The following is a 13,171-nucleotide window of genomic DNA, read 5'->3' on the forward strand; positions in this document are numbered from 1 at the left end:
CGGATGTTAATGGCTCCATGCATGGATTATATATATGTGTGCATATATAGGCTGTCTGGTTCCTGAGAAGACTTTATTGGCATAAATTTGGAATATTTACAAGTGGCAAATTCATTGGTGAGATTATGCAGACCAGACTAAATGAGCTCTGAAGGGCATTTATAACACCTTCAGACAAACCAGCCTTTTTGTTTACAGCAAAGGGGTTTATATGAGTGTGTGTGCATGCATATATATATATATATTTTTTTTTTTTTTTTAAATAGAAGTTTGTGTCTATGCTTTTTTTCTTTCTCTGAAATACAGAAGTAGCATTAATATTTCTGCTGCTGGCTGTCCATAAAAAACACAGCAACCCTGGAATGATAGGGAAGCTGTCATGTGAGTGCAATATGGGAATGTCTGCAATTAAGGCCACTTTTATAAGGTGACATTCCAAGGTGGTCAGCCAGGCCCCCTGGAAGCTCCTGAGGGACTGTAGGCAGTGGTGAGGTTTCCTGTGTGCTTTGCTGGGGTTTGAGGGGCACCTTCCCCAGCTGGGTGGTGAAATGCAGCTTCCTGGGCCATCCTTTGTAACGCTTCAGACTCGCAGTGCTCACAGAGGGCACGCAAGAAATGTATCTTAAAATCCTTTGTTTTCTTTGGCCAACAGCTTGAGGGGCAAGAGGAGGAGAGGAAGGGGGGTGTGGAAGAGCAGAGAGCAAAAAAAAAAAAATTGCCCTTTTGTAGTAGATTGAAACAAAACAACATCCAAGAAACATTGGTAGTTTGAAAGCAGTTTGGAGGGTTTGTGTGTTAGAAGTAGTCCCAGCTGAGAGATGTTGCTGAGCAGAGTTCAAGCAAGGAGGCCAAAGGTGCAGCATAAATATAGTTTGTCAGATTGTTGCTGAAATAGATGAACATTATTCCACGCAATAATCATAACTACGTACATGGCATAAATACAGTCATCGAGTGATGCCACAAAGTACTTAATGGCTTGTAGTCATTGTGCCTTTTGACCTGGAAGTAGAAGGGTGTGATGTTCCTGTTCCAATTATAATCAATGAGCCTTGCTATTGATCTGTGGGAGACAGTGAGTGCAGATGGATGGTCTGGGGTTAGCTGGGGGAATAAGCCGTTGATGGACTATTCTGTTTATTTAGCTTTGATGGTAGCACTGCACTTGGCACTCGCTTGCTTTGTGATTTTTAATGTATTGTCTTAGCTCCAAATGACTGTTTAACAAGGCTGCGCCTAGTAATTTTACAAGTAGCCTTAGGAATTCATTCATTCATTGTGTAAAAGTGTTCTGCACAAGAGCTGAACTGCTGGGAGAGGTGCAGAGAAGGTAGGGCAGCCTGTCCAAGAAGACACCTTTCTTGGCAGAGGGAGAAGGATGGATGTTCCTTGTCTGTAGGCCAACTTCCTTTAGAATATATTTTTATTGGCTAATCAATAGACAATAGAAATCCACTCCCTAGTCAATTTAAGCACCACTTAATTGAGAAGTAAATGATAAACACATTATGCTTTGCTAGTAGAGAACATTTCAGGGTGATTATGGATGCTCTGCTAAATTTTTTGGCATGCCTTGAGTGAGGCTAATTGCCTTCCCTCAGGGCGGCTCCACAAGCTTGGGTCACATCCTGGCCTTGATGAGGCCGATGAGAGTTTTCTTATGGATTTTTTTCCCCCCCAATTATTATTTTAAAGAGGGCCATTGTATACCAGCCTTTATCTCTGGTGTTCTGCTTTCCCCTGAAAGCAGGACCTACTTTGACTGCTGGGTCTCTCTGGTTGGCTCTTGGCCAAGGCTGTTTGCACAGGGGTATGGATGCACTCTGTCTCCAAATCGAGTCCCTCTGCAGTGCAAGGCTGGTTTGTTGAGGATTTTGCTGGGACAAACCAGCAAATTTTAAAAGCTGTGATGGCCCTTTGGCTGGTCCAGTGCCCTTTGCCCTTTCCAAGCAGCCTGACCTCAGCCTGGCTCCCATGCCAGCAGCCTGAGCTCACCCGCTGCAGGAGAGTGTTCCAGCACAGTGATCCACGCTGCTCTGGGACAGGGCTCTGACTGCTCAGAAAAGCTGGAATTTTTTCAGATCCGGCCTCTTGCCAGCATGGTGCATGCCCTTCACCAGCCAGTGGAGTTAGCAGTCACAGTGGATGGGTATCCATGAGCCTGTTAATGAGGCACTAGATGAGGGAGTGCTGTGTCAGGCAGGAGCAGAGCAAGCTTTGTTTAATCAGCGTCTCAAGTCCCGTCTCCAGCTACCACAACTGATTTGCAACGGAAGCCGTCAGGACAAGCTGGGACACAAAAGCATGAGGATGGGTTATTCTGCTTGGCTCTCAGGCTTTGTGCTGGCTGCTAGTGATAGCTGAGACCTATTTTAAAAATTTAAAAAAATATTACCACTTGCTAGGTGCTCCACTCAGTTCCTGCTCCCTGTGTAGACTTTTGGCTGTGCTCTACCCAGTGCTGCATCCAGGGCACCGTCAGCACCCATCTCCTTTAATGCCAGCGTGAGAGCCTGGCACCTGTGCTCCATGGCTGGAGCTGAGCCTGCTTGGTGATAGAGTAGGAAGTCTCCTCTTTTGAGGGATTATGACTTGGGAAAGATCTCTCTGTTTTGGAAGAGAGAATAGATGTAAAACTCTGAGAAATTTTCCAGTTGTCTTCATAATTTCTTGGATGCTGGTGATGCTTCCTGGTACTGTCTGAGCACGCGTGTGTGTGGAACTTGTGGTCCCTGTTTGCTCCTGCAGGTATTCTGACAATTAGGGGTTGCATTGCTCTTGTTTCTGCTCTGTTCAGCCCCATGCTAGGTGAACAGGCTGCGTGCAATTTATAAATAAATATTTATTATTTTGAGCGATGACTGAGAGCGAGGGTATTTCCTGGCTGTGAATAGCTGGAAGAGTTTGAATCTGCTGGCTCTGGAGTGCCAGGCAATTCTGAAACCTGGAAGTCATTATTACTTTTTCTCTCTGTGACCCCTGCCCTTGTCTCCTGTGCATACCTGCGCCCTATTCTCATGCCAGCTTGGCAAAAATAAACACCCTGTTAAGATTGCTGCCCCCTTCACCATGCAATAAGTGCCTGCCTTGCAGGGATATGATGGCTTTGCTGCCTTGTGGGTAAGGGTGATAAGGGTCTGCTCTGGGGACATTACCCCATGCCTCCAGCCTTCAGTGGGGCAGGAGTAATGGTTGCAAAACTGGGTCCTGATTTCTTGCCAGAGTCTTGTCTGCTGCCACCACTTCCCTGCCCAGTGCTGGGGTCAAGTGCTGGGAATGTGGTGAAGATGTTGTGACTTCTTTCTGCCCATTAAGTTTTTGGGATGTTCTTCCTTCAGAGCTTGACAGGCGCAAATCACCAGAGGATGGGCTTTGTGTGGGAATTGATGTCTCTGTGTGGTTTTGGAGTTTTCAGTTGGGTGCTCCTGAGATGTTGGGAAGCCCTCCAAGGGAATGACCTGTGGGATTGGTGCCAACTGTACTTTCAGAAGTGACCTGAGACACTTGGAGCTGTTCCCGGTGTTCAGAATTATCCTGAAATACCAGCGTGATGTAAAAAACAAATGTAGAATTGCTAAGTGTATGTTGTCCAAAGATTTTGGACAACAAAATCCAGAGCTGTGGTAACTCTGCTTCAAAAAAAAACCCCAAACCAACAAAAACCCCAAAACCCCATAAAAAGCAAAAACCAGCCCTCCACAAAAAAACCCTGGTGGCCCTCTCATGATTTTCCTCAACTAAGCATTAGGCCTGCTGAGTCTGATTTGCCTCCGTCTATAAGGCATGCATCAGAATAATAAAAAAAGCTGAAAATGAAAGAAGTGCTTGTAATTTTTTTGGCGAGGCAGTGATGGTATTAGAACAGAAAATATGAACCAGAGACACAAAACACTAATTTTTTTTCAGGGCTTTGATTTGTATCTGACTTAAATTTTAGTGTAGAGACACAGAATGATGTTTTCCAGGTTCCAGTAAGGTTTTACTGTATCTGCTTTCTATCTGTGCAGAATTTCCCCTTGCCACTTCCAGAAGGAGAATATTTTATATACCATTGCTTTAGCTACTTTTTGATTGGAGCTTAATCATCTTCTTTTACAATGTTTAGGTTAAAGACATTTTTATGGTGTGCTGGTATTGGCTTTGAAAATCTTTAGTCACTGATGTCTTTGTTGCTCATTAAGCACTTTTTAATTTTTAAACCAAGACTGCTATCTGAATGCTGGTTTCTTTCAGTGGAGATCTTTTTCTAATTATTAAAGGCATTCCTACATTCTCAGCCAGCTAGCTGGATTTCTCATTTAAATGATGTACAGAAACTAGTATTGCATGTTAGTATATAATTGCAGACAATGATATTGTGAAAAGTCACTTAAAAAGGTTTTTTCTTTTTCTAAATCAGAAAGAATAAGAGGAAAAGTAGCCAAGGGTTTCATCACATTTTTAGTTATTACTATAGATACAGATGTACATGGCTGTTTGAAATTATCAGAGCTGTGTCATAGATAACCCCATGTTTATGCAGGGACCTGAAGAACATGAATGTGTATTAGATTTACTTGGCCCTCAGAAAAGAATGTTTCTTTTAATCTGAAACAAGCTTTCTTGAACAGATTTAGAGAAGCAAATGATGTCTTGTCTAATTGGCAAAATCAGCCCTCCAAGAAATGCATGGTATTTTCAAACCCAGAACCCATGACTTTGCCTGCAAATATTTTGGATGTTATTATGGGAGTTGAAGTATTTCACTGAAAACTGGGACTCAGGGTGTTCTGCCCTCTCTTTCCCAGCACATGGAAATCTGGAGCTAAAACTTTCTTGTGCTGACTGCCCACCTTGAGAAGCTCATCTTCGGTGATGCTCAGCTTTTTATAATTGCCCCTGGGGCAGTGATGATGGGTTGTCTTTGTGGCACCCATCAGTAGTTTCCTTTTAGACTTGCCACTCTGCTTGAGTTTTCAGGGCTGCGCACTCAGGGCAGCTTGCACCTATCTGGCAGGGTGGGTTAGAGTTTGGGTGAGGTGAGAGGTGTTTCCAGAGTGCTGCCATCCTGCACAAGGGTGGGGAAGCCCCAGTCCTTCAGCATTGCCAGAAGCAGTGCTGTAGCTGGAGGGCAGAGGAGCTTGCACCATCCTGCTCTGCCAGGGCTTCTCCCCCCCAGGTCCTTGCAGGGAGATGGGAGGGTTTGGTGTCAATCGAGTTCCAGCGTTTCCCGGTAAGTATTTGTCGATTGAAATTGAAGAATTGTGAGCACAATTCATCTTAGCACACAGAGAGCAGCGGGTGCAGGCAGAGCTGACTGGGACCAGACATTGACATACGGGCCGTCATCAAACTAATTGTTGTTTGAATTACCTGTTATGATCCGATGACAAATCTGCTTCACTCCTGCCACTGGAGCAGAAAATGTAGCTTGAATTGGCGTGATGTTAGCAAGTGTAAACTGTACTTCAACAAGATGGATAAACCCAATTATGGGGCAGACCTGCAGAGAGAAAATCCATTTAAATCTCGTAATGTTAAGCAGAGCTGTGTTTAATTCATTTGGACCAATTTGGGAATGATGTATGAGTGTTGGTGAACATTAGTCAAAGGGAGAAGGGCTGGAGAAAGAGATGCAGTGCTGAGGCAGGATGGCAGAGGAGAGCTGCACCGTCTCAGTGGTTAGCACTAATGGCTGGGGAAGGCTAAAATGACAAAAAGATGTACTAACTGCTCGTATGAGAACAGCCCAGTGTAAATGAACCAATAAGAGAAACATATGGAGCAGAAAGAAGGTGTAGTATTTTTCTTAAAACTATTGATCTTTCCCATTGAGAAGAAATATATATAAATTGAAAGCAGCGTTTTGTTGGATTTTTTTTTTTTACTTGGTATGAAGGGGTTTTTAAAATTATTTTTCTCCCAAACTTCTTGGGATTCTTAAGATTTATTGAAATGCAAGGGAGGGGGCAAGGTTTTTCTTTAATTTTTTTTCTCATTATTTTTTCAAGAACAGAGGGTAGGGACTGATCACTTCCTCATGGTCTTTCTTAGTCTTGTGATGGCTTTGTGGGATGTATTCAATGTGTGCTTACTCAGAGGTTTTCCAGCTACAGCTTTCAGTATTTTAAGAGAAAATTAAGCACCATATTGTGCAGGCAGAATGACTGACATATTCCAGAGGATGAGGGTGTTGTGCAGTAATGGCCTAGGAAGCTGTCACTGCTTATTTATAAATATAAATACTTGGTGTAATACCCAAAATATGTGCACTAGGCAGCTGTAAAAGGCCAGGAAAGATGCAAGTGAACAATCTCACAGAGGAATCACATTGGTAAGATGGAGAGGTTGAACAATGAATGTATTTGACTCTGTTCATGGTCCTCAGTAGGTTCCAGCAAAACTAACCCAGATCCATGTGTTCTGTCTCATTTTGGACTAAAAAAAACAACAAACCATCTTTTCTTATGTTACTCTTGTAAGGCCCTTTGCACAACATTTAAAAGCCATGAATAATGAGGCAGCATTCCTATTTGAATCCCTCTGAGCCTGTTCCTGCCTTGCTTCCCTCTCATTGTCACAGTGCTCTGCTAGATTCCTGCAACTGCTGGTAGCAAATAACATGGGAGAAGGGAACCTGTCCTAAGGGCTGTTGAGGTCAACTAGTCATTTTGTGACATTTCTAGAGGCTGTTAAACCTAGGCTGAAATAACCTGCTGCTGATATGTAAAGTTTAGGACATTTTAGTAATTCCTTATTTCTGGTACACCAGAAAACTCAGTGTAATAACAAAAGGGATTCTGCAGGATTTTATTAAATAAAACATAGAAGAGTTGGTCTTCATTTTCAGTCATCTATACTTCAAAGCATATTAATTTTGCAAGGCATGATTTCATTTTGATATCTGTTAAATCTGAGCTATTGAAAATGTTTTCAAACAGTTTTATTCCTGTGCCTGGGACTCTGAATGAGTGATGTTTCATTGTAATGAAGACAGATCCATCAGCCTTTTTGGGAAGGCTGGTAGGCTGTGTTCCTGTCTTGTCCTGAAAGTCCATTTAGCCTCAGTGAAAACAAGCTAAGAAAGCCTGCTCTGACAGGATCAAAGGAATTGAGTTCCAAGTTGTTAAAAAGGCCTAGGACATAGTGGTGCTGGCAGAAAGGTGTTTTATTTCTTTTTCTGGACGGAGCCATGTTGTAATGGCAAAAGGAGCAGTATGATTCACTGTGGGCTGTGACACTGAGGTGAACCAGGGTTACTTAGAGGGTCTGTGTGTAGGTAGGTCCTTCTGGAGAGCCTGGAAGAATCTCTATTAAAATGACCACGTATAACATGCTGTGAGTGTCACACGAGCTTGTTTCTGGCACTGTCACACTGTCACTCACCCCTCCCCTCGCTGTGGGATCAGCTAAAAAGCTCTGGGGACTTCATGGTAGCTACTCTTACATTGTCAACACTTCCTCTTGTAATCCCTGCTCTGAGAATAACCAAATATTCAGACTTAGCAACTGTTTTTCCTGCCTAGTAACTTCATCTCCCACAATGTCTGCTTTTGAGAATGTGTCTAGATTGCCCAGTGACCCACTCTGTGAGAGTTTGTGTATTTTCTTTTTTCCCTGTGTGGATCATTCTTTTTTAAGTCTCAAAAAACTGGCCCACCAGCTGCTGTGATTTGGAATTGCCTAATACTTTGTAAAAAATTATAAAATAGCTTTTACTTCTTTAAAAAAACCCTGAAACAAAGCCTTGAAGTGCAAACAAGAGGAATTGAAGGCCTTTTGGTGTCTTGAGATGTGTGCACGTGTCACAGGAATGTTGGGTTCATTCTTAATTAAAAGGTCATTGTTTGTTTAATGAGATGACTGCAGGATCTTGGATGCTGACATGGGAGTCACTCTTGCTTTGGAGAGCATAGATCATATGGAATGTGTGCATTATAGGGATGTGGTGTGTATCCTGCCTCTGTCCTTTTAGGAACATCCCTCAGCTGATAAGGATCTCGGACAGTGGTGTTGTTTAAAATGGGAGGAAGGATGCAGAAGTTATTGAACCCAAAGAGTTGAGATGGCTCTTGAGTGTTACAGACAATTCTGTTTGTCCTTTGGCCTGCTTGTCTCTGCCTCAGTTTGCCCATCTATGAAATGGGACTAGCACTGCTTACCTAATACTTAGCCTAAGGCATAATGTCATATTCTCTGTATTTTGGAAAATGGTGCTGTCTTGAAAGAACTTTTGAGAAGTGGGGTTAAAGTAAATAAGAGGTGGATGAAGTGAAAGAACGGTTTTGTTTGGGCTTTTTTTTTTTGGTGTGTTTTTTTTTTTTTTTTAAGCTCCCTTCCCCTGAAGCTCTTTTTGACTTCCGACCAAAATCACATGTAAAAACATAAGCTGCTCATTGATTAAGCCAGCTGACAGTTTGTCATGATGGGAGCTGTGTATTTGGACTGCTTTCTTTTCTCTCCTACCAGATGCTGATTGTGTTCAATAATTATGTATACGAAAGAATTTTCATTATGGCATTGTGGTTTCATGTTCTCAGAAGTGTTTGGACTGGGGTAGCCATGAGAAGCCAGATTGCATGATACATTTCAAGCTTTGCTTCTCCCTGACCACATGCACATTTCTTTTTTGCTTTTTTTCCCTCTCCTCCTAAAGCCTGAGTAAAAGTTGTATTGATTATAGCAATCTCATGGAAAATCCCACTCCAAAGACAGTTTTACTAAACAATAATTCCCACCCCTTCACTCTCCATGCTGCCATACTTTACTCCTGCTATTATAGTGGGCTCTATAATCCCACCAAAAATTACAAGAGAATGAATATACAAGGCTTGGGCCAAATACACCACCAAGGACTCATCTTCTTGTGCTTATAGTCCTGTGCTCACACAAAATACTTCTCCTCGAGATTGTTCTAGGCATTTAAATAAGATTCCACCATTTCTAAGAGCTGTTTCGGAGCAAATTGCTGATCTTGTAATTTTTAGATGTTAAACTCCCATTTTTATAATTTATTTGATAATCATTATAATGTTTATTTTCAATGGTGCTGAACTATTACTCTAGCAAGTCAGCTTTTATAGGGCTGCCTGTAACCAAATCTCAGCAACAGGGCTGTGAATTTTCCCTCAACAACTTTGTGAACTTCAAAGTCTGTTTGGAAATGTGTGATGCTGTGATTATTTGTTGATGGTTTTTATTTTTTTCCTAACAAGAAACAAGCAGAATGGCAAAAGAAAAAAAATCCATGCTAATATCACAACATGTCAGGGAGTAGAATGGTGAAGAGCTCTAGCAACAGCATCAACTTTCATTTCCTGCTTGTATTTAGTGACTGTTTTCCCATCTTTTGACTTTTCTGGTAAACAGCAGTTTTCAAAGTGTAGAAGAAAAGCATGTTTTAAGCATACAGGGTGGGCTTGTTGGAAACCCAATGCTTCATTTTTTGGGAAAAGTTCAAGCTAGCTAGCATGAATATTATAAGACAGTTTTTTGCACATATCATGTTTAAAGGTATTTACAAAAAAATCTGTATTTACTTTTATTTTTGCATGCTATTGAGTGATGGGAATATGTATTACATAAGGAGTTGGGGTTTTTGTGTGTTTGTTTTCATTTTTTTTAATTTTCCAATCAGTATGCAAAATATTGGTTGCATTGGTGTGCAAATTGAGGGGAAGCAAATGAATTGGTTTTCTGTCAAAAACCACAAGCAGAGTACGTGGGGTTTTGATTTCTGCTTTAGTGGTTCTGTTATCGTTGTTATTTACAGCAAGAGTGGCTTTTTATCTTTGAGTTTCTGCTCTTTAGCCTACTTTGCAATTGAGTTCTTGGTTTTGTGGTTTTTATCAGCAATATTCAGCCTTGCTTCCAGACTTCTTAATTTTGCTCTTTGCAAGTCCCATTTCTAGCTAGATCTTTAAGGTAGATAAGTAGGAAAAGTGCTTGAGAATTTGTGTAGGGTAAAATTCCTCTCCTTGACCATGACAAACTGGATGGAGACAGAGCACCTCACTTTCAGGAAAGCTACCTAAGGACAAGTCTGACTCTGAGACTGGTTGAGGATCTATTTCTCTCAGAACCATGTCCATGTCTAACACCTCACTTGTTCAGGATATAATTAAATTATTTAAAAATTAAAATTAAAAGAATTAAACCAATCGTTTCATTTTTACTACAAGTGACTTTGAATGCTTCTTTCAGTAATTCTTTTACTTCATATTGCCTATATAAAATACATACTGAAGAGAAAAAAAAAATAGTCAGGACCTCTGAATTTCCCACCTGAAGGTTGATAATGAATGTTTGGAAGGTGAAGAATTTATGCTTTTTAAATTTACCAAGCATGAAAACTCCTGTGTATTCACATGTTTGAGAGCAGTGGAATCCTCTTCAAGGTGAAAGCTAATGTTTTTCTTCTAGCATCATGCTCCTAAGATCTTGTACTGTTTAAGCAACATCAAATACTGTCAGACATATGATAAAACTGAGAAATAGAAAGTCTGTTTGCTCCCATCACCTTGGAAAAGCCAGTAGTGATGAAAGTCACTGCTGCCCTCTCATACACTGTGCAGGATCCTTCTTTATGACGGATTAACGTTTGTAGGACAGTCTTTTACTGTACATCTCCACTTTCATCTCCCTGCTATCAACTCAATAATACTGGATTGAGAACTAAAGCTATCAATTAATTAACTGTTTATTAATAAAGGTCTAATGGTGCTTTCTAGTTTAACCACAGTGTGGGCATAAACACCTTTTAGAAGGCTTTGTCTACCTAATGATGTCTTCCTAAAAGTAGAGGAGACTTTCTGTATCTAGAGCACATAGAGGAAATGCATCCTGCAAAGCATGGATGGCTCTAGAGAGAAATGTCATTTCTTAAAAATATGCTGAAGAGGCTGAAGTGGCCCATGCATAGTTTGGGGCCCATGGATTGTGGTGAAGCCTATACTTTGACATAATTTATCTTCCTGGGGTTGGGAAACAAAAGACTACACAGAAAATGAGCAGCAGAATAATTCATCTTATTGATAGGCATGAAATTAGTGGCAGCAGGAAGAGGAAATTTGTTGCCTGTTTATACCATTTTGCTGCTTGTCCATCTCTTTTGTTTGCAAGGAATTCTCTCCTGCTTGAAGATTTTATTTTGATTTTCTGGCTTGCAGCATCAGGAGCGTAGTCTGTCGGTGATGTAGCAGTGCTTTCACAAGAGTGGGGGCACAGTTTACAGGCACAGTAAACACCCCCTGATGGTTCATTCCAATTAATAAGTGTATAACCCCCCACGTGCTGTAGAAGGTGATTTTATGTGATCTTCTGTGATTAGTGGTGAGAAATGTAGCTTTATATGTACAAACCCATTTCATAAATTGCAGATTATATTTAATTAGCGTTATGCGCCCACAGCCACCTCATCCACATTTCTGCTGCTAATCCATCTCCCTGGGACTCCTCTGCTCCAAACAGCTCAGTGTCTTCAGCCAGCATTTACAGATTAATAAATCTGCCAGGGAAACATTCCCTCCTTATCTGTTTGTCTGTGGAAATATCCCCAAATGTTAACTCTGACCACAAGTCTGAGATGAGCAATTTTTATGTCTCAGCTGCTGGCAGCTCTTCCCGCAGCTAAAAGTGCCATGATTTCTGAAACCTGATGCTTTATCCTCCAGTACTAGAAACAGGAGTTTAATTCCCCTGGCGAGGGGAGGGACCCAACTTTCCAGCAGAACAAAGTCAGCTCATTTGTTTCTCTTGTTCTTAGTCACAAGGCTCGGGAAGGCTGATGTGGTGTGGAAGTACTTGATTATGTTGTAGGAAGTTCCTGGGATGCTGCTCAGGGACACTTGTTTTAGCTGGGACAGGGATCAGTGTTTGGGGAGATCCAGGAAACTGGTTTTCTTTGTTACTAGTCCTCAGTTTGTCACCCACTCAGACAGGCAATGTGTTCCTTAGCATGGATGTTGCATTTCACAGGTCTCTCATTCAAGCAGTTTCCTTTTTCTGAGCAGTTTCCCTTTTCCGTGCCTCTCTCGTTCACTCCCATCTGTTTTTTGGGCAGGGTCAGTCATTCTCACTCTCTTGTTTGTACAGTTCTTAGCACAAAAGGACTCTGTTCTCTGGTGGTGCCTTTGGGCACTGTTGTTAGACAAATAAAAGGGTATAAAGTTTGCATCGAACTTTTTTGCAACCTTTCTTGCACAACGAAGTGCCTGTGCCAATCTGTATGGTGCAGAGATGTCTCAAATACTGGATGGTGCTGTGTGAAGGATTCAGTTTGATTTTGTGATCTCTGACTCTAATATTGTCTGGATTGCAGACTTAAACATAGTTATAAACCCTGCCTCCAAACTCTCACTTTGTGAACAAATATGGTTCCTATAAAGACAACAGTAGCAGTCTTGTTACTTAAGTTAATTGAAAAAACCCTGAATAATACTTTATGAAGTAATTCCTTAATTTTTTTTTTGCTTTGGCATTAAAAACTCAGTTTTTTTCCCTGTATTTCTTTAAAGCTGATTCCCTGAGCAGTAAACAAGGTTCTACTTAGAATACATTGTCTCTGCATAGAAGATCAGATTACCTCGAAATAATATAAAATACCTCTGGGTGAATGTGTCTTCATCCCCATAGGAGATAGTTAGTAAATTAAAAAATTTTAAAATTTTTTTAATTATTATTTTTAATTTTTTTTTTTTGTGAACTTCAGAATCCCATAGAAAGAAGGCTGGAATCCAAAAGGCTAAGGTGAAACTAAAGAGAGTAGTGCCCTTCCTTATTGAAGATAGAAGACTGTGATAACTCAAGGCCTGAGGACTTTATGAATTTGTTGCAGGGTCTGGACATGTTTTTCATGTGTTAGGAATGAGTGTGGAGAGGAGACACTGCGTAGTCCTACAGCTGTGTTGGAATGTATGTCCACATCAGAGATGGTCAGGGGAAATAATTTATGGATTAATGAAGAAAGAGAATAGAGAAGGAGGGGGTATGTGGAGACATCTCTCTCTTCCCTATTGTGCTGATTATTTATTATTTTTCCCCTGAATGTTTGCTGGATCATTCTTCAGTGGTGCAGGAAGTTACATGAAATGGCAAATGGAGCCAAGTTATGTATTGTGTCTCCCTCAACAATCATACTTCATACTTCATGTCTGGTGGCTGTTTAATATATATAAAATTGAGCTTAGATTTT

General features: G+C 41.1%; 1 protein-coding gene across 6 annotated transcripts in view; it reads left to right on the forward strand.

Moving 5' to 3' along the window:
* The window catches only part of TCF7L2 (transcription factor 7 like 2), a 170,619-nt gene that overhangs the window by 18,776 nt on the left and 138,672 nt on the right, over positions 1 to 13,171 (forward strand). The gene's annotated exons all lie outside the window — the stretch shown is intronic.

Source organism: Molothrus ater, chromosome 8 (genome assembly GCF_012460135.2).
Source record: "Molothrus ater isolate BHLD 08-10-18 breed brown headed cowbird chromosome 8, BPBGC_Mater_1.1, whole genome shotgun sequence".
NCBI classification, from domain to species: Eukaryota; Metazoa; Chordata; class Aves; order Passeriformes; family Icteridae; genus Molothrus; species Molothrus ater.